The sequence below is a fragment of the Odontesthes bonariensis genome, chromosome 2 (assembly GCF_027942865.1).
Source record: "Odontesthes bonariensis isolate fOdoBon6 chromosome 2, fOdoBon6.hap1, whole genome shotgun sequence".
Classification (NCBI taxonomy): Eukaryota; Metazoa; Chordata; class Actinopteri; order Atheriniformes; family Atherinopsidae; genus Odontesthes; species Odontesthes bonariensis.
Window position 1 is genome coordinate 35,089,964 of NC_134507.1, and position 20,001 is coordinate 35,109,964.

A 20,001-nucleotide genomic window follows, 5' to 3' on the forward strand; every position below is an offset into this window, starting at 1 on the left:
CTCTCTGTCATTGCAGAAACATAGAGCCCAAGAGGGATCCAGATGGCACTGCTGTAAGGACTGTGGGAAAGTTATCAAACGATCTCGTCTGAGGTATCATCAGAGGCTTCATACTGGAGAGAAGCCATACAGCTGTGACCAGTGTGGGGCAGCTTTCACTGAATTAGGTAGTCTAAAGACGCACCAACGTATTCACACAGGAGTGAAACCTTTCATCTGTGGTCAGTGTGGGGCAGCTTTCAATCAATTATCTAATCTAAAGAAACACCAACGTATTCACACAGGAGAGAAACCTTTCAGCTGTGGTCAGTGTGGGGCAACTTTCACTGCATTAAGTAGTCTAAAGACACACCAACGTATTCACACAGGAGAGAAGCCTTTCAGCTGTGGTCAGTGTGGGGCAGCTTTCACTACATTATCTCATCTAAAGAGACACCAACGTATTCACTCAGGAGAGAAGCCATACAGCTGTGGTCAGTGTGGGGCAGCTTTCACTGAGTTAGGTAGTCTAAAGACGCACCAACGTATTCACACAGGAGAGAAACCTTTCATCTGTGGTCAGTGTGGGGCAGCTTTCAATCAATTATCTAATCTAAAGACACACCAATATATTCACTCAGGAGATAAACCTTTCATCTGTGGTCAGTGTGGGGCAGCTTTCACTGCATTATCTCATCTAAAGACACACCAACGTAGTCACACAGGAGAGAAACCTTTCAGCTGTGATCAGTGTGGGGCAGCTTTCACTGCATTATCTCATCTAAAGACACACCAACGTATTCACTCAGGAGAGAAGCCATACAGCTGTGATCAGTGTGGGGCAGCTTTCACTCAATTATCTCTTCGAAAGAGACACCAACGTATTCACACAGGAGAGAAACCTTTCATCTGTGGTCAGTGTGGAGCAGCTTTCACTGTATTATCTCATCTAAAGACACACCAACGTATTCACACAGGAGAGAAGCCTTACAGCTGTGGTCAGTGTGGCGCAGCTTTCACTGAATTATCTAGTTTAAAGATGCACCAACGTATTCACACAGGGGAGAAACCTTTCATTTGTGGTCAGTGCGGGGCAGCTTTCACTGAATTATCTAAACTAAAGAAACACCAACGTAGTCACACTGCAGAGAAATGATTGGCTTAAATCAACAACAATTTTCACGGCAGATAAGCAAACATTCACCTGAGAGCAGCAACAGGAACTACCAATCAGAAGCCTTGCCTATGTTCAGATTAAAAATCTTCTTTGTGGATTACCACCTTCTCTTGTCAGGACTTTAGTTCTGAATGTTGTGTGGGGAGCACATGTTTGAAGAACCATTGAAAGTGCTTTATAATTGGTTGGGATTGCTTTAACTGGGGACGGATCTCCCGACGTTCAAGACAAACATGGCATCAATTGTGAGTTGATGGACAGAACAAAATGCAGTCTGTTTGAAACTAGAAACATGTTTATTCTGTTATACTGAACATATTTGTTTTGTTTAAAGTTAAGATCCACAAAGTAGCTTTGCACCAGCTTTGTTTATTTATGTAAACATCTGAAGAAGCAATATTTCATTTCACTTTGATGTGAAGTCGAGCTTTACACTCGTCTGTATTTCATTGTTCATTAAAGGTCAGATGTTAACTTTTCTCATGCTTTTCTTGTTCTTGCTACACAGATATTTTTGAAGAAAATGTGTGTTTGGTTACGAGGGAAAGTTGACCCTTATCATCTTCCCCAAAGACACAGAAATCTTTAACGCAGTCTGAAAAAGGTTTGGAGTTGTTCCCTGTACTTCCCAGACAGCTGTATGATGCTCATGACTGAAGCTGAAAGTTAAGGCTGTTCCAACACTAAAAGGGCACGAGGCTCAACTTCAAGCTGTGAAACTCTTTCAAATGTCTGTTGTGTTGGAATCAGATGTGTGAACGGATTTTAGTCCAAACGTAATGGCTGCACTGAGGGAAAAGGCAGCTAAGCAGGCTAACGGTACTTTGAATTGAACCGTTTAACACGAAAAAACTGAACTGATCTGTTTGTTGCTTCTACAACTGCTCAGTTACTCACACAATCAGGTACTGAGCAGATTTACCAAACAGACATTCTGCTGTAATCTCAGATGCTCTCAGTCGCGCTGCTCACATTGTTTTAGTCCACAACTCTTCTTCTTCTTCTTTTTCTTCTTCTGCCCCGACGGCTACACAACTTACCCAGAACACCTGGTGGCAGAGTGTGCACACGACACCCTTATACTTTATTGGATTGTATCTACAAACTCAAACGCTGATCATGTAAACCTGCTTCAGGCTGTTTTTGTTCCCTTTAGTTTTAAGCTGACTGTGTTTGGCGTACCCTGAGCATTTCAGTGGAAAATGTTCAGCACAGACTTGGAGTTGTATTGTGTTCTTGTGGTAACTACTTCCCCACAGCTATTATGTCCTGAAGAGTTTCTTAGAAAGCGCTTTGTGCCGCTCACAGTGGGAGAATCTCACTGACAAATCCCACTTTGGCCTAAAGATGTGATCACGGTGACTTTTGTGTGTTAGCGACTGGCGCTACGGTCCTGGCTGAACAGGAAGTAGCCACCAGAAATGCAAGACAGTCGCTGTAGCGACTGAATGTTACGCAGGACTGTCTTCCTGTATGCAGATGGTCATCAGTGAAGTCACCTCCCCCGAATGAACCCCGTCATGTTGTGTATATGTGGCAAAACATGGCGAGCCAGCCGGGGGGGCTGTTAGCGTGACAGAGACAGTCCCTCAGTCAGAGACCAACCTCAGAAGTTAAACCCAGTTTGTAACTGAGCTGACTCACAGTGGAAGTCACACGTTAGATCTGGTTCTCAGTGAGTGTTTCCTGTTGAGATCCAGCCGTGTCTGATCAGTGCTGCATCTTCTTGTTTTGCATTATTCTCTCCTCTTACTCAGACTACACCTGAAACTAATCAAAATCAGGAAGCAGCATGAAGAATTGTCACATCAGCCAATTCAAATAAGTAATAACAAGTGCTTCACAAAGGCAAATGAATGAAGGGACGTAAAAATGAGGAAAATACCCTCAGTCCCCAGAAGTCTTTCTGGGGTTCCTGCTCCGAAAGCACACTGAGCGCTGCTTCTGTGCTTCAGTGTTTTTCAGTAGTTTGTGTTTACTTTTTCCACCTCCGTAATGATCTGTAAAACTGAAGGTTGTTGAAGAACACAGTGCTGGATCCAAACAATAGTGTAATGTTCCAATTTGACCTCCTGGTGGCAGTGTCGTCTCACTGGTGGGGATTTCTAATTGATTATTTTAAAAGCAGGAATCAACGTCAGATATTCATAATCTGAAGGGGATGAACTCCTGTGCTTCTGCAGAATACCTGAGTTTCCTCCAGTGCGACCATGAAGTTAGTGTTTTTCACCATATATATTTATATTCACACTAACTTATAGATTTAATCTGCTGTAACTCGTGGTTAAATGGAGGTTTTCCTCTTTCTTTAACTGCAGAATTCCACCGTAATATAATTCTAGTTAAAAAAATAAAATAATAAACTCATATGTCAGCTTTAGTTATTTATAAATGTAGATTGATGATACAAATTGGATGGAAGCTTTTGGCTCCGGATGAAATGTTTTGGGTTCAGGTGGAACCGAACCAGGTCAGCACCATTATCCCAGAATTCTTTGCATCTTCTTCAGATTTTCTCTGTGAAAACAGAGACTTCTGAAACATGTTTCTGAGCTGGTGTGGATGCTGCTGGAAGGACTTCTGCTGGTCACTCTGGTAGTTTTTCACATCTGTTATGATGTGTAACCGTAGCAACGGGAAAGTTGTTCACCTGTTGGTGCAGCTAACTGAGCTTCACAAAAGCCCAAGAAATGGCTGGAAAAATACCCCAAATCTGAGCTGAAGAGGAGATGTCTAGGAATGCAGAGCAGGAACAACATGGAGGAAAAGGAGGAGGAAGTTTAAAGCATTTCTTACCTCGATCATCAGGGGAAATGTGAGGTCACTGGTGGATAAGACAACTACATGGATCAACTACACACTGAAAGGTTGAATCCTAAACTTTCTCTTTTCATTTTCTTTTCATAGGGACTGAGTTCAAGCCTTTTCCAGATTCCACTCAATTTTATCAGTCTTCAAAGTTTGAAACCAACAAGTTTGAGACTTTATTGGGATACAGAGCATGAGACAGAACACCAAGCAGCTGATGTTGTGGAGAAATTAGAGTCGAATCCCGCGTTGGTCAGCCGTCCATTGGGGAGTTTATTGAACAAACCGTCACAGCAAATGTGCATACAGAATGTACAAAATGTCCACCGTCTTCATACTGTGAACCAACTTTATACTGGTTTAATCATAACATGCATGCGTCATCCGAACTCAATCTCTTTCTGCGACGCCGAGCGTCTGCCCTAAATGTAAACAGCCCATACTACCTTTTACCCATATTCATATGAACCAGTCAACAAGGCCCAGGATGTAACTAGGCCAGAAGTCATGAGCATGTCATGACATCCTTCTCCCACATAGTCCCCCCTGAAATCACTTATCAGTGATTTAATAAAGAAATAATCTAAAATGAAAGAAAATCATCCCACATAGTTAATTAAGAATTAATTAACATAATCAACACTAAATTATTCTAATAATTCTACAATATCAATCAACGGGACCATTTTGAATAAATGAAAAGGAATATATATATATGTGTACTCGAATCACATTAAATGATTAAATTAAATTAAACGATATTGAATTCAACAACACCACAAGTTTTACATTGCCATCACACTTGTCCACTGTTCGCAGTGCATAGGTGCGAAAAACCCACCGGCTGCTACTTTCGTAACTCATGTTCTTATCTTGGGAAAATTCACCTACGGCCCCCCCCACTGGCGACCGACCACTTTACCAAGGTCGCACTCCGAACAGTTGACTGACACAATTGGCAATGGACATATCAGTGATCAGTTTTGATTGATAATACACATCGACTGAATACACCACCTTCAAATCAGTTAATCACCGTTTTGCATCGAGTACAATACATAAAATTATGGATTATCACACAACAATAGTAATAAAATGCAATGTAATGCAGCTCTTCCAGTCCCGTCCCATCTCCCGTACTCTGGTGTCGTCTGCTTCTGGGCGAACATCCGTCCGGCTGGGTCTGGAACTGCTAAGCTAACTCTGGGAGGAGAGGTCGCCAGTACGTCACCCCCAATCAAAGAGATCTTCAGCATCTCTTCTCCCTATTAGACTAACCTTGGTTCCACCCTCGAGGAAAGAAACTTGTGAACCGTCCGTTGATAACCTTCATTCGTTGACCCGCTCTCCCATGCGTTGGTCCTCAGACCTGGTCTCGCATGGTCATCTGCCTCCTGATTCCTTCCCCTGTTTGTTTGAACATCACTTGCAGCAAACACCTTCTCAGAATGGGTATAATGCAACACCCCAATAGGGAAACCATCCTCACTATCAACAATATTGCTATTCCCGCCTTAACTGTCATCGCTCCCCCTTCTCCCAAAATCCCAAACAGACCAGTCCACTACCGTTCACCTCCACCAGCATTACCCTTCAGCTCCTCTCTCCGTTCTCTGAACTCCTTCACGGCCGTTGTAAACGTTCTATCAGCTGCAGTGTTCCCGGGTATAAATGTACAACATTTTCCCCAACCATCTGGCAAACACCAATTTTCCCTTCTAATATACATTCTAAAACTTGTCTGTTCTACCAAGCCATCATACTCGTCTCATGTAGTTGTTCTCCAAAGCCTGCAAGCCCTTCACTCGTGTAGCTAAGAATTCCCTGTTGGTTGTATTATATGTAATTAGTCCATTCCCCATTTTGTTAAATATGATCCACGGCAAAATAGACTCAAATCCAGCTGCAATCTCCCTGCGTGCTTTGAGCTCAAAGGGAACCCCTCTCGGCTGCCATATTGCATCCAAGTAAACGTGCTTATCCATGATGTAGTTACCACTATATGTTTTAACTCTCCCTTTTTCCACATCCAAACCTCGCATCTCGTTTACCTTGTCATACACTAACACAACTGATGTGTTCCTCCTCACCAGTGCCCAAAGACCTATCCACCTGTTGGGTAGCACATTTAACAAAACATGATCTCCACACATCCAGTAACTCTCAGCTACTGGGTGTGTCTGATCCCCAAAAAGATATAGAGTTAAAATGATCATTTCTATATTTTCACAAAATGATCCAAATAAATAAATCCCAATAAATCTTGTTTTCATTTAACAGTAGTATTACCTACGCGAGTTCCAAAAGCATTCAAACTCACCATCGTAATCTACTCTATCATCAGTGGGAGGCCCATCCTGTGATGTACTATGATTAAATTCCGCACAAGAAGACTCAAATATGTGGCCCTCCCTTATTTTGAAAATAACTATGTAATTTATTTGGCCCAAACATCAATCTGCATTTAATACCACACATAGGAAACAATAACCATTTATCCTCTGCCGATGTGAACCTACCTTTCCTGCATTCCCGTTGCTGGACCACTGCACAATCCCTGAAGGTGTGTGGCTCCGGAACAACAACAGGCAATGCTCCTGGAGCGTCTGCGCATACGAGACACTCCGTCGCTGTCAGTTCTCTCGTAGTGTACCATGCCCATCTAAACCGCATATCCTGTGCTGCCTTAACCCATTTTCCACAGTTACACTGTTTTCCCGACTCCACCTGTGCATGTACACTCCGTCTGTTTTTGGATTAACATGATTATTCTGTCCTGCAGTGCTAATGGTAGCAAATCCCCCTAGACTTCCCCAAAAAATCTTTCTATTCTTACCACCATTGTGAACAACTTCTTCTGACCCGATCTGACATGATCTTACCAGATTGCCCCTTTGTTGTGGCGTCCAGAGGCGGTGATTTGGTCGTCTCCTCCTCCGGACCCATGATCCACACTTCCTCACACTTACCCATACTTACTCATCCTTCCTCACACTTCCTCACCCTTTATTCCCACGTACTTAAATTCAAGCAGCAGATACCTCTTCACGACTAGCTCTAGTGTGTATTGCTGGCAAAGTTCGTGGCGTGGCATGGTCTGAGTGGGTGTGTATTGTTGCATCATACTCATCTGACCCAGGCTGGCTACTTCCCCTGCAGGGTGGCTTCATCACGGGACCCTTCCAGCCTCTCCTGTTTGCGGGATCCCGTCCAACATCTCCAGGCTTCGTTCTCCTGAGCCCATGCTGTCGGCCAACCCACTCACCTGGAGGCTCACAGTGTCAGAAATCTTAACCTCTTCCTTTTGTTCATCCTTTCCCTCGGACTCAACTCCGTCTGTGTCTTTAGTTCGAACCTTAGTGCAGTGATTCAAATGGTACCATGTGTTGCTACCTTCCACTTGAACTGCTGTTGACGTTGCTCGCACCACTGCGTACGGTCCTTTCCGTCTTGGCTCAAGCCACTTCCTCCGGAACACTTCGATGTGCACCTGGTCGCCTGGCACCACTGGTCTCTCAACCAGCTGTTCGAGACTCAAGTCTCTGAACTCCTCCTGTAGATAGATTGTTCTGTGGATTGCAGTTAGTTGCTTCATGTACGCTGTCCACTCTGTTTGCACCTGCTCAAGTGGGAACTGAGGTGCCGGCCTGGGTCGACCCGTTAGCATTTTATGCGGTGTTAGTGCGTGACTCTATGAGTCTGCATAGGACATCTCATTAGTGCAAGCGGCAAAGCATCTAGTTAGTTTAGTTGAAGCACAGATTCAATTCAATTTCACTTTCCAGGTTCCTTTGATCCTCTCAACCATCCCTTGACTCTGTGGATGATAAACGGCCCCACAGCGCTGCTTGATTCGCAGCTGCTGCAGAATGCCTCTTGCACTTTTATAAACAAACACTTAACCCTTATTTGAGCTAATCTCTGATGGAATGACAAACAGATGAATCAATGCTCTTACCAAAAAAATTTACGACTATTTATCCAATATGTATGACCAATATCCTTGTGATGGCGCGACCTCTGGCTCCAGTAACACCATTGGTGCCAAAACAGCAAGCTGGCACTTTGATGCTACTTTCGCTGCTTCATCAGCCGCGATATTACCTTTACCAACCATTTTGTTACCTTTACGATTATTTGACACTTTATCACTGCCAATTTTCAATTTTCATGACTGCAATCCGCTCCTTCATTTGGACCTCCTGTCGCACTGGACTTCCGTCTGACCTCCTGAACCCTCTCTGCTTCAAAACTGCTTCAAACAAATAGCAACTATCATGAGCATATGCAGAATCTGTGTACACATTCGTAACCTTACCTTTCACCAGTCAACATGCTTCCGTTAATGCCTTCAGTTCAGCCAACTGTGCCGAACATGGCCGTTCACACTTCTCAGCTTTCACCATCACAAAGTTCTCCACCTTCCTGTTTCACAACTGCAAAACCTGCATGATCACCCAAATGATCTCACAACATGAACCATACACAACATAAGTGACATCAGCCTGCACAAGTGAAGTTGCTTCTAAGTCAGGTCTCAGTTTAATGTATCTCACAGCTTCTGACACACGCTCATGTGGTTCTCCTTCAAACTCACGTGGAATGACATCCGCAGGATCTGATGTAGTACACTTCTGTATTCTCACATCTGGACGTGTCAAAAGATGCACAACCTGCAAACATCCTGTCCGAGTCACAACATACCTACTCTGATTTATTAGTTCTGAAATCTTATGGTTTTTATTGGAGACATATAAGAAAAATGGCTTCTCATAGACTAGTGTTGGCCGTTTTGGATGACTTTTGCTAATTTCGTTTCAAATTTTCAAAGGCTAACTTAGCCTCGTTTGTCCTCTCCAGTTGTGCTTTCAACCTTTGATCTTTGGATCTTTCATGATTCCTTCCAGAGGAAGCGCATTTTATTGCATAATCCTCCCAAAAGAAGATCATACTTGTTGTATTTTAATTTTACTTATTTATTCATTAGATATTTATTTATTTATTTTGGACATGGCGCTTTTCTTACTCCCTCCAAGTGGGATGGAGAGATATCAGTAATTCCCTATGGGCTAAATAGATACTCTACTTCAGGCTATCAATGCTAAAATTTAAATTAGAAACTTGTTCCGTTCAAATTTTAGAACTTCGTAATAGTGGCACATTTAAATTTTAAATTCAGAAACTTGTTTTGTTTTGTCCTAGTAACAGTGACCTATTTAAATTCAAGTTTTAGAAACTTAGCAGTCGTGACACATTTAACTTAAAAACTTTGTTTTGTTTTGTAATAATGACACACCTGAGGGCGGTTTTTAAACCCTTTTGAGTACGTCTGATGTAAGTGTACTTCTTACCTCTATATGTCAATGTAAACCAATACTGGGATTCCTCTGCCAGAGGAACGCCTTGGACCTGCCGGGCCACTTGCTCCGCCCCGCAGGGACTGGCCACGGTCCTGCCGAACACTCGGGTTTCTCGGTGCTCTCGGACAGCTGTAAACAAAGTGTCCCCTCTCGCCACAGGCCCAACATGCCCCCGAGGACCTTCGTCCTCCAGGTGCACCTCTTCTTGACCTTTGACAGGGTCGATGATGGACTTGCCCCTGTGATGGCTGTTCAGCGGCCCCCGCTGTTATGGCCTCATTTCGTACTTCTTGCTTCGCTTGCAGTTCTTCTAACTGCAACCGTGCAAGTTCCCTTTGCATATCCTTCTCCTGCTCATTCCGTTTCAGTTCTTTTCTGTATTTGTTTACTGCATGCACCACGTGGTCTCGGAATTGTCCATGTGACATTGAATTCAACCCCACCACATCCTCCAGCCGCCCCTGAACTGGGGCAGGCAGAGCCTCTTTGATGGAAACTCTGAACAATGTCACCCAAGCTGGGCTCTTCTCGATTTCTCCCTCAGACTCTTGTCTCCATTTCTTCAATTGTTGGGCAATGTACACAGCTGGACTCTCTGTTCCTGACAGTGGTTGCTCCTTTAATGCTTCGAGGTCCACTCCCACAGGAAACTCAGCTCGTAACGCTCTCCAGAGTGCAGCTCGATATGCATTAAAATCAGTTCCATCAGCTCGGTGGCTCAACATCCAGTCATTCTCACTGTGTCTCAAAATGCCCTCCATGGTAGAAGTTCCAAAACACAGTGCCCACACTGCCTTAATGTGTCCAACAGACAACAGTTTATGCACAGTCTCTTGTTCAAAAGCTCTTATCCATTTGCTTGCACCTGTGTGAATGTAATCGAGCAACCAGCCCCCCTAGGTCGAGCGTCTGCCACGGCACATACTGTCCCTGCGTCATTTCTATCAAACTCGGTGCTGACGCTGTTGGACTCTTATGTTCTTCAGAAGATGCCTTTTGAACTGGAGGTGCCAGTTCGGGTGATTTTTGATCTTGTGGGAGCTGTTCCCTTGCCTGATCTGAATTACAGATGGCGTCTGGCTCAGGAGCTCCATGACTGCTTGATGTAGCTATTTGTGGTTCTGGACGTTCATGAGATATTTTATGATCTTTTATTTCAGAATCTCCTTGTATGTTTGCTGCTCCTGGCAGTGTTGGATATAGCTCTGCATTTTCAAAGAAATGTAGAACTTTTAATTCAAGCTCTCTCTTTTCCTGTCTCTTTTTGCTTTTGTCCTTTGGTTTGTAAGCTTTAATCCTTTGTTCCATAATCTTACAGGTAGTTACATTGAAAGTGCCACCTTTTGGCCAGGGTGAGACGTTATTTTTTGTTCGTTTTTCCCATTTTTGAGATATCTTTTTAATATCTTTGGAATGTTCAGGGTGTTTGGCGCTGATGATTATTGTTAGTGTTACATCCATTGTTTCAACTAGTTAGTTCCCTTCTATTGACTTTTGACTTTTTCTTTTTATTTACTTATCTATTTTCTAAATTTTCCTTATTTATTATTCGTATTCCCCCTTTTTTTTATTTATTTATTTTTTTTTTATTTGAAAGTCAATTTAAATTAACTCATTATTTAACTCTAATCAATGCTAATTTAATGCTCGGCTAAATTTAGCTTAGATGCAGCTAATTATTGGATTGGATGTTGTCAATGCTAATGTTAAGGTTAGCCTACGTTAGCTTTGAAAGCTTATGCTCTAGGTTGTTTTTTTTTAAATTAAACCAATGTTAATTCAATGTTAGGCTAATTTAGCTTTTTGACTTCCGGTTTGGAGTTCGGTTACTATTATTGCTAATGTTAATGTTTGCTAACCAATGCCAATTGATGTTAGCTTCCTAGCTGTTGCTAATAAATGCTAACCTCTTGCTAATTAAGATTTAAACCAATATTTGCCTTATTGCTATTGCTAATCAATGCTAATTGTCTTTCTGATCAATGCTAATTATGGCTAACGAAATGCTAACAAATGCTACTAATGCTAACCAATGCTAACTATTGCTAATCAATGCTACTTATTGCTAATCAATACTAGCTTCCTTGTTGACCAATGCTAATTGAATGCTAATTATGCTATTCAACGCTAGTGATTGCTAATCAATGCTAGTTATTGCTAATCTATACTATTGATTGCTAATCAACGCTAATCAATGCTAAACAATGCTAGTTATTGCTAATCAATACTTGCTGTATTGCTAATGCTACCCAATGTTAATTTATTGCTAATCGAAAGCTCAGTTAATGCTCACTCTGTTTGAAGTGACTCAGGCTAAAGGCGTTGCCCCAACTTTTGCTCACATCCGGATGCTTCCGATCCAATCCACACACAATGTCCTCCACCAATCCAGATGATCCAATGTACGTCACAGCTACGTCAATTCTGACCAATGAAATAAAAATATATATTTTGACCAATGAAATCTGAACACACCTCTAAGCCCGCCTCCAATGAACCACGTGAATTTCTAACCAACCAAATATGAACACATCATTACATCTACTTCCTAGACTGTTATTAACTCCTCCCAAGCATAACAATTGAACCAGACATAACAATTGAACCACACCCCAACTCAAAATGGCGTTTGTCACACTTTTTGTTACAAGTTAAGAAAAAGGAGGAAATACAAACTTTCCAGCTGGACAGAGAAAAAATACAAACCAAACACAGAAATAACAGTTGCACTATTCTTCACCTCAAAATGGCATTTGTTAAGAAAGAGAAAGAAATACACTTTAACGCGCTGTGAACAGAGAAAATACAGACCAAAAGATACAGAAACAATGCATAAGCGAAAAACTTCCTTTATCAGGAATGTCACATTCAACTTGACTAGAGACAGAAACTCTCCTCTAGAATTGCGAAACCCTCATTACTCGACTGATAACAACTCTGCAATTAGCACATTACCTAAATAAAACTAATAATTATTACAGTTCAACCATAAATTGCCCCTGGAAGACACAAGGAAAGAAAATGCGGTCACACACGAACATTTGCAGCAGCAGAAAACTGTCAAGGACAAACCACGCTCCTTCACACCAACCGCGTGGACGCGCAGCACCCTCTGTCCCCCTGAAATCCAAAACACCTTCACTTGCCTGTTGAGAATAGAACTTTAGAAACTTAACACCAATCACAGCAGTATTCAATAATCAATAGTAACAAGATGCACTCAACGAAAATACAGAATCTTAAAGAAATAAACACTCAGCGTTTAAAAATCACAGCACATTACTGCAACAACTCCTTATCTCCCCAAGTTATTAATGTGGCAACTATAACAATTAAGCAAACTATAAAAATGAAGCAAATTATAACAATGAGGCAAATCTGAGTTTAACTTAAAATACTACGAATACTCAAAAGTCAAGGGATGATATGAGTTAGAACTTTTTCCTTTTCTTGTCTTTCTTGATTCACACAAACATCAGATTTCACACACACTGACAGACAACAGAGACCGGTCACACTCACACCAGGTCAGTCGATAAAAGTTTTGTCAGTCACCGTTCAAATCTTCACATTTTTTTTTTTTTTATGATTCACTGTTTTTTATTTATGAACAAAATCCCAAGATGGGAAACAGGAGCATTACAAATCAATGATCAACACCCACCCACCCCACCCCAACCTTAGATACACATCACATGACCCATTAGGTCATAAGCGAAATAAAAGAAAAGAAAAAGTTAAGTTACAATTAACAGTAGTCAAGGCATGTATTTTTTACCTAATGCTATAATGACATCAAGTATCAAAATGTAGAAAGAGAAAAAATAAATAAATAAATAAATAAAAAATAAATAAATAAATAAATAAATCAAAATAAATTAAAAAAAACACACAAAAGAAAGCATGTGAGACATCTCATTGTGCATGATTCGCCAGCAAGTCTGTAACCCCCTCTGCAGTTCTTTCCCACATTTGTATTGTTGAAACTCTTGCCCCATGGATTCTTGCAGTAGAGAGTTCCATCATTATAACATCTTGAAAGTACAGCAACCATTTTTTAACATGAAGCTTGTGTGGAGGGATCCACCTCTGAACAATTAGTTTTTTTGCTGCTGTTAGGCCTGCAAGCCACACTTTTCGCTGTTTCTCTGTACATTCAAACTGTGAGTCATCATTCAGTAACAACAAACTTGGTTGTAATGGAATCTCTATTTCTAATAATTCAGATAGGATTAAAGTTACCTTTTTCCAAAAAGACTTAACCTCTTCACAATCCCATACCATATGTTTATAGGTACCTGGAATATCTTTGTTACATAGACTACAGCATAGGCTGTTTGTGTGCTTCGCATGAAACCTATCAATGGGCGTCCAGTACGCCCTGTGACAAAACTTGAAATGGATCAACTGGTGATTAGGGTTCTTTGATGCACTGAAAACATTATCCCATACCCCTTCCCAGTCTATAGAGTCTGTCTCAAGATCGCTTTCCCACTTAGCTGCTACAGAGAGGGTAGAGTAAGAAGATTCTAAGAGCCATCGATATGAAAAGGTGACAAATCCTCTGCAGGGAGAAATTCGTAATTTGTAAATAACAGGGTGGATTTGCACATTTGAGTCCCATGGTACTCCATAAGCACGTAGTGCTGACCGCAACTGGAGATAGAGAAAAAATGAGGATTTAGGAATATCAAAAAGTTGACAAAGATTTTGGAAGCTCATCAGTCCATTCCTGTTGTATATATCACCCAGCGTATGAAGACCACAAGAAGCCCATGAATGAGATTGAAAAGGCATCTTACCAGAAGTCAGACCATAATTATTCCAGAGAGGAGTGTGCGTGTGTGCTTTCTTGTCACATCTAACCTGCTTTTCTATTCCTCTGAAATTTCTAATTGTATACTGTATTATGGGACCAAAGTCAATATGTTTAGTTTTAGACAAAGTGGAGAATAATACATCTTGGAGCCTTATAGGATGCACCAGGCCTTCTTCAATCTCCCTCCAGGAGGTTGGTGATGTGTCTAACCAAATTTTCAAAGGACGTAATTGGAAAGCTTGATGGTACAATTTGAAATTTGGCAGTGAGAGTCCTCCATCATCCTTGGCACGTTGTAAAGTGGAGAAGCGAATTAAATCTTCACATTTTTGAATTATCAATTTCTTTCATTTAGACTTTTAATTGTTCAGAAGATGTGGGTGTCGGCAATATATGATATACAAAATGTGTTTTCCCTACAAGCCTTGTGATATGGTTTCTTGACCAATGCAACAGATGCTGACGTGTACTTTACCAGCCTCGCTGTGACCTCTTAATAAAAATCTCCTGTGGCCAATTTCATAAACGAATTTGAATTTTCTTCTCAAAATGTCTTTATACTGAGGTCTCAGATAACTCCAAAGAGTTCTAAGCAGATATATAAAATGATATAAACATATATACTTAAAATGTGCTCCTCATAGAACTGGATTTTTTCATTTCAGAGTTTTTTTTGAAAGCCTGATTGATTCAATCGTTGAACTTTAATGTTCGCCAGTCAATCAATTATCAGTATTCGTTTTACTCCTTGACTAGTGAAAATAATTTTCACGTATGTTTAATGAGTCTAGTGTACCCCGTACTCCCGTCAGTGTTCCTCCCCCCAATGCATTGAAGGATGGCTGATAGGATGCAAGAGGTACTATTGGTGGTTGCTCAACAACCTTTACAGCTATTAATTAATCCAGTTTGAATTCATCCGATTCACAATTGGCCGGAGCGCAGCGACTATAGTCCTTCTTAATTACCCCAAAAATACAACAACCACACAAGCCAGACCAACTGACCACAGCTGTCTGCTTTACAACTCACATCAGCTGCTGTTTACCCAATTTTATCCCAATTCACACATATGGCTCCTCTTGGCCCAAAATTTCCCAAACAATTTCAGCAGCCCCCCTGCGCAGAGGAAAGCAATGGAAGAGCTTACCGAATGCAGGATCCGTCTCTCTCCTGTGTTCTTTTAAATTTGGGGAAGCCGGAAGAAGCCGTCAGCTGTGCTCCACTAACCGAGATCAACTGCGTAATGGTAGGAACAAAATCCCACCTGCCGGCTTGTTACAGCTGATGTCGGCTGTCGGGGCACAGAGGACACGCTCCGCCGGGATCCAGATGCAAACTCTCACGCACTCGGGGTCACCATTATGTTGTGGAGGAAATAGGGCCGAGTACACTGTCGGCCAGAAGTCCATTGGGGAGTTTATTGAACAAACCGTCACAGCAAATGTGCATACAGAATGTACAAAATGTCCACCGTCTTCATACTGTGAACCAACTTTATACTGGTTTAATCATAACATGCATGCGTCATCCGAACTCAATCTCTTTCTGCGACGCCGAGCGTCTGCCCTAAATGTAAACAGCCCATACTACCTTTTACCCATATTCATATGAACCAGTCAACAAGGCCCAGGATGTAACTAGGCCAGAAGTCATGAGCATGTCATGACATCCTTCTCCCACACTGAACAAACCAGAGACAGTTGATGAGCAAAGCTGCTTCACAGGAAACATGTTGGAAGACTAAAAGATAGTGTCTGTGGCCATCAGTCTCAGGTAAAAAGTGCCAAGAAAGCAGCACAAAGCAGCAGAGGCACCGCTCAGAGGGGCAATAAACTGCTTTGGGACTCGAAGATCATATGTTCAAGTCCTGTGAGAGCTGCTTAAAGAGTTTAAATGTCTCCAGGTTTTAGAGGCCAAAGCAAAGAGTGAAAAGCTTTAAGGTGGAAAGTTTCATTCTCTGATTTAATGGCTCAAACTGGTACTGAGCAGCTTTTAGTTTGTCAAGATGAGGGATGAAAGCTCCTAAAGAAATAAAGTCTGCAGTTCAGCATCCCAACAGAACAATGGAAGCAGCTCAGAAAGGAGGCTGAAGCTGTGATTGGGTGGTTCAGGCAGATGCAGAGCAGCTTCTGGAAGCAGAGGGAGGGGCTTCAGCTCCTGTGGATGCTGATGGCTGTTAGGAAAGGAAGGGCAGGTTGTTCAGCTCAGAGCAGGCTGGGATTTATCAAGCCAAAATGAAAAGAGAAACTTTAGGATTCAACCCTTCAGTGTGGAGTGTAGAACAGCTCAGGCTGTCGGCTGAAAGCTTTGAGCCTCAGAGAACGTGGAAACTACGACCAGACGACTTTTAAAGTTCAACAACACTGCTCACAAGGAGCAGCTCAGGATGATGGGACGCTGCCTGGGGTTGGACTCATCATGGGTTCAGTTCCCTCAGATGCTCTGAGTCACAGCTGTCTTTCAGCTCGCAGCCCAAGCCGTGCGTCCAGATGCTCAGTTATACATCAGTTAAAGGCAGATGATTTATCTGATCTGATTATTTACAACATGTTCATTCAACTTTGGACATATTTCTGGAATTAATGGTGTATTGCTTGTATCTTTAAAAACTTTGCCCCCTGGTGTATGAAGAGAAGAAGAAACCACAGGGACCCACTCAGGAAGAGGGCGGGCTTTATTTGGGGCTTCAACAACCAGCTCAAACTGGCCAAATGAGTGAGAGACACAACACTGGAAACAAGTGTTCAGCAGCTGCTCTGTAAGTAGAGAAGCTGTGTTTTTCTGCTTCAGCTGAAATCCTTTAACTGTTCCTGCTCTGTGGAGAACTTCTGATAGTGGAGGGGACATTAAAACAGCTCAGGCTGAGGTCGGATGGAAAACACATGATGATGAGCTGCTTCAGGAGGAACTTTACACAACTCAGAGCGGACAGAAACTAAGTGAAAAGAATGCAAAATAAGTGCTCAGTTTGATCCAAACTCCTGCAGCTGAGCGTGTAAAGAATAAACGGTGTGAGTGGTCTGTGGGGGGGGCAGCAGGGCTTTACCACTGCTCGCCCCACCTTGTTTCAGCTCAGGTGTTTTCTGCTAAAGTCGACAGCAGGAAATGTTTGAGGAACTCTAAGAGACAGTGGTGTCAGATAGAGATGGGCTTTAGGCCACGCCCACACAGACCCTTATCAGAAAGTAGAAATGGACTGTTCCTGTACAGCACTTTTCTGATCTTAATGAGCACTCAGAGCTGCCGTATTCACATCTCGTTGTTGCCATCACTAAGGCAACGCCCACCTGCCTGGGGTGACTGCACCGTATGACCTCACCTGACAACTGCGCAGCTGCATATCAGCTGTGCAGACCTGCCGCAGCATTCAGCAAACCTTGCAAAACATGGGTTTTAAAGATGGAAAGGTGTCGTTAAAGCAGCAACGCCAGGAACCAAGGTTGAGTTGCCCAGGTATATTCACGTTATACAGTCAAATCAGGGGAGAGCGCGAACGCAGTCCCCCACTACCAGAAATTATGCAGTCGAGATTCCCACATTTGGGGAATTCGCAAGAGTCAGCACAGCCGGTGTGCAATGGCTGAGCCTCGTCCTGGGTGAACCATCTTCTTGATCATGGTATCTCCCCTGCCAGGTAAGTATGAGTTGGAACTGTCAGAGGCTGACACCTCTTTTCCAGGTGCCTCACTCGGCCGGACGGTGCAGCAAATTCAACTGTCTGCAGTGCCATGCCAGCAGCTAACCTGAATCTGAAAAGCTTGCAGATTAAAACAGTCTGGCTTTTCTTCATCTTTCTGATCAGTTCTTGTTTCAACAACCAAGGAACTTGGAGCACAAATTGATTTAGTTTTTCCACTCTCCCCATCTCTAGAGCCACACCCATCCACACTGGGAAAATTCTTAGTTGAGGCAAACCCTCACGGCTTAATATCTCCAGTGCAGAAATGCTGCCGTATTCTCATCTCGTTGTTGCCATCACTAAGGCAACGCCCACCTGCCTGGGGTGACTGCACTGTATGACCTCACCTGACAACTGTGCAGCTGCATATCAGCTGTGCAGACCTGCCGCAGCATTCAGCAAACCTTGCAAAACATGGGTTTTAAAGATGGAAAGGTGTCGTTAAAGCAGCAACGGCAGGACAAAAACCAAGGTTGAGTTGCCCAGGGATATTTACGTTATACAGTCAAATCAGTGGAGAGCGCGAACGCAGTCCCCCACTACCAGAAATTATGCAGTCGAGATTCCCACATTTGGGGAATTCGCAAGGGTCAGTACAGCCGGTGTGCAATGGCTGAGTGTGAGAAAGGGGGCTTCTCTACCCCCAGCTCACGTCAGGACTGGCCCTCTCCAATAAAGATTAAAAGAAGACTGAAACTAGGCAACTGAAAATATCGTGATACGGGTGCGGATTTATTTCCAGTGCAGAAGTGCATACAAAATATGAAAACAAAAACTGAATCAACGCAAAAGAAAACCGGCCTCAATCAGGCAACTCAAATAAACTATAACAAAAGACTTTCTAAATACAAACTTCTTAGCATTTACTTCTTTTACACAGCCTCACAGCAAGCATGTGCATTAACCTCATCCTCTCTCTCTAGAATGAGACAGGCCTGCCCTTTTGAAGGGCTCACAGACTGCAGCTCACTGATGATTGGTTCAGTAATCAACCAATAGAAAAATAAAGTCACAAAAAGCATTAAAACACCCATTTAAATCCCCATACAAAATATCACAATACTCCCAAACCTACATTAAAATACTAGAATAGACACAGACCAAATTGACATTCCTAAATGTTTGCAATAAAGAGATACAATATTATTTCATTAAAACATTCCACTTCCGGGTGCCGAAAGCTCTCTCCACTGCCAGATCAGTGTATAAGAACTTTGGTTCCGAGAGGCTCTGGTTTCCTCCCGGACCCGATGGTTGACGCACCAATGCAAGGTGAGCGAAATGTTTGAATGTCTCGTGGGGGTTATTGTAATGCGTGTGGATTATGGAGCCAAGACAACGGGTACCGCGCTGCTTGCTAACATGGTGAGTAAATGAATGTTCAAACAAAGTGTACATGTAATTGCGTGTGGGTGTCATCTCGCGCTAGCCGCGGTAAAACAATGAATGAATGTTTGTAAGGCTAACAGGTGTCTCGGCTGTGTGCGCCTGCGTGCGCCTGTGTGTGTGTCTGTGTGCTACTGCGCAAATGAGAGGGTCTTGTGAGTGTCGGAGGTGTCTGTGAGTGTAGACGAGTGTAGGTAAAGTCTGTAGTAGCGTTTCTGTGGAAAATGTGATTACCATCCGTCGTCATTTTCCACATTTCCTCCCCCTTCTGTTGGCTCGCCACCCGGGTGGCGAGACAGGAAGTCCGCTACAGGGTTTTGTGACCCTGCCCTGTATTTCACTGTGAACCTGAAGGGCTGCAAGGAGAGAAACCAACGTGTAATGCGTGCATTAGAGTCTTTCATTCTCCCCAGCCACTGCAACGCTCTGTGGTCAGTCTCAAGTACAAAGTCTCTGCCCAACAGGTAGTACTTGAATGTCTCTAGCGCCCATTTCACGGCAAGGCACTCGAGCTCCACCACCGAGTACCTTGTTTCTCGGGGGAAAAGCTTTCGGCTAATATAAGCCACCGGCTTCTGCTGCTCTGCCTCTCCCTGGAGAAGGACTGCCCCCAGCCCAACCCCAGAGGCATCCGTTTGCACCGTAAAGCTCTGTTCAAAGTCTGGGCTCTGTAGCACAGGCTCACAAAGCAGAGACCCTTTCAGATCCTGGAAGGCCTGCTCCTGCACCTCCCCCCACTCCACCTTTGCCGACCCCGACTTGCGAGTCAGGTCAGTGAGGGGTGCAGCCC

At 43.0% G+C, this 20,001-nt stretch overlaps 1 non-coding gene and 1 pseudogene across 1 annotated transcript; both read right to left on the bottom strand.

Annotated features, from left to right (window-relative positions):
• Window positions 1-17,624: 17,624 nt before the first annotated feature.
• LOC142401785 (U1 spliceosomal RNA) lies at window positions 17,625-17,788 on the bottom strand. Its single transcript, XR_012773204.1, has one exon. It is a non-coding gene; the product is annotated as a U1 spliceosomal RNA (small nuclear RNA).
• Window positions 17,789-18,336: 548 nt separating this feature from the next.
• Window positions 18,337-18,485, bottom strand: LOC142366738 (U1 spliceosomal RNA; annotated as a pseudogene).
• Between the last annotated feature and the right edge of the window lie 1,516 nt (window positions 18,486-20,001).